This window comes from Mus musculus, chromosome 16 (assembly GCF_000001635.26).
Source record: "Mus musculus strain C57BL/6J chromosome 16, GRCm38.p6 C57BL/6J".
Taxonomy (NCBI): Eukaryota; Metazoa; Chordata; class Mammalia; order Rodentia; family Muridae; genus Mus; species Mus musculus.
The window spans coordinates 77598501-77600831 of NC_000082.6; the positions used below are offsets into that span (position 1 = coordinate 77598501).

Consider the following 2331-nt stretch of genomic DNA (forward strand, 5'->3'; position numbering starts at 1 on the left):
AAGGAAAGAAGGAAGGAAGGAGAGAAGAAAGAAAGAAAGAAAGAAAGAAAGAAAGAAAGAAAGAAAAGAAAAAGGAAGAAAGGAAGAAAAAAAAGAAAGAAAAGAAGGAAGGAAGGAAGAAAGGGAGAGAGAGAGGAAGGAAGGAAGGAAGAAAGGGAGAGAGAGAGGAAGGAAGGAAGGAAGGAAGGAAGGAAGGAAGGAAGGAAGGAAGGAAGGATGGATTTGAAAACTACTTTTTAATCCTCATGCTTGTAACCCTATATTTAAGTCAGTGTATTTCTGAAGACCTTTACTGGGAATATGCATTCTGAGAGTCCAGCCTTTAAAATATTTACACTAAGATATTAATTTTATTTTTATCCCCTACTTCTTCTGTTAGATATTCAGAGCAAATGCTACGTTAGTAAAAGGTCCCTGTGAGACGATGCCCATTGACATAAACCCGTAGATCCGATCTTGTGGTGAAGTGGACCGCGCAAGCTCGTTTCTATGGGTCTGTGGCAGTGTGGTGATCTGACAAAGCACTATGTAAGTGTTGCTCACTCACATCTCAATACACTCCTGCTCACACTCCAGTCCTCTACACAACCTCGGAACAATAGCATTTCCATTGTTCTTCATGGATCTTTTAATCCTCTCATGTCTTACAAGGCAAGTTTTAATTGTTGACTTTCTGGAAGGATTTGTAGCAGAGCCATTCAAGGCTAAATACAAGTGCAATAAACTGCTTTCAAAAGGTTGGTGTTTTTAAATAGCTGGCTTTGAGCAAACTCTGCATAGCTGTTGTCATGAAACTTTGGCACACTTTTTCTTGATGGTTAATGTGTCTTATCTATTTCAACAACATAGTAAAGTCTATAACTAGATTATTATGTTACAGTTGAGCCAGTTTCTCTTCAAAATCAAGGCATTATTCTACTTTTAAATTTGCTCGCTGCTAATGGAAGTGTGGTCAAGGAGATGTTAGAAGACACTTCATGTGACCTATACTGTAAACTCACCAGATTAGGGTAGTCCTGTAAGCTACAACTGAAGTTGATTTGTAAACTGCTAGAATATTCTATCTACAACCTTGCCAAGCCCTTAGGTGTTTGGCCGCCATATTTGGAGGAGCGGACTGAAGATATGATAAGGAGTTTGAAGAAACATTGGAAGCTGTGTGCATCCGGGTTGAGGTAGTAGGTTGTATGGTTTAGAGTTACACCCTGGGAGTTAACTGTACAACCTTCTAGCTTTCCTTGGAGCACACTTGAGCCATCGAGGAATTCTCCATCTCTTTAATCTGACTGAGCCAATTTCTGTTCAAGAAAGTAATGTGTCATGAGTCCATGAGGCCTTAATGCATTACCTGATCATTCCAGACCTGATGGTTAGGATTCTGCTTGTGTCTACTTGTAAGCAATGACACAACGCTATTTCTCACGGGCTGTTATTTTGTGTTTACCAGTCTAAAGAACAAATGGGTAGTGAATTAAGTTGCATTAATATTGAAACTTTGGTTTCTTTCATCAATGGAATCACAAAATTTGGCATTTTCAAATAGATTATTGGTCCTTTTTAATTTCATACTTAGACACTACAGAAAGATGTTTAAATGTTAATAAATTTCATCATATATTGTCTGAGTTTTCTCATGACCCATCACTTTCTATCTTATGTTATACCTATAGATATGTTTACTTATATTTTCCACACTAGACTGTAAGCCCCTTGAGGGCAAAGTACACGTCTTATTTTTATTGTATTCTTTTAGTACTTATACATCTTAAACAGTAAATTTTTACAGGATCAATAAATGAGCTATAAGATTTCACTCTGTTAAGATTTTTTAAATTTGAAATTCCTTTATTGACCCAATTAAATTTTCATAACCTTAAGTTCCAGACTCTTTCTGAGTCAGTAAAATATTGATTTTTTTTACTGTTTTGATTTATTCTATATATACAATTTGAAATTTGGGAATACTTTCTCTCTGGAGTAAAGAGTAGAATGAAGTTACTGCTTACTTCAGCATAGTCTCTAGTTTTAAATAATGCATATCTATGTTAACCATTTACATATCTTTTTTCCAGATAATGTGTTTTTCTTTTTAATAGCAATTTCAACTATAGGTTGCTTTAAAAGTCTCCAATAATTTTAAAACTCGGATTTTTACATTTTATGTGGTTTTCTTCTCGTCTATAATCTTTATTTTTCAAATAACTGATTTTTTTTTTTATGTTGTGAGCTCCACAAACAGGTCATGAAATATAATGATTACAAAAGGATGTAAAATGCAATTTTAAAATTTGGAAACATTTTTATTTAAAGGAAAGGCATATTATCTTAGCA

The 2331-nt window shown here is 34.7% G+C and overlaps 2 non-coding genes across 2 annotated transcripts; both read left to right on the forward strand.

The window, feature by feature from the left end:
• The first annotated feature begins 435 nt into the window (after positions 1-435).
• Mir99a (microRNA 99a) lies at positions 436-500 on the forward strand. The gene has a single exon (NR_029535.1). It is a non-coding gene; the product is annotated as a microRNA 99a (primary transcript).
• A 656-nt stretch (positions 501-1156) lies between these two features.
• On the forward strand, positions 1157-1250 carry Mirlet7c-1 (microRNA let7c-1). Its single transcript, NR_029728.1, has one exon. It is a non-coding gene; the product is annotated as a microRNA let7c-1 (primary transcript).
• Positions 1251-2331: the final 1081 nt, after the last annotated feature.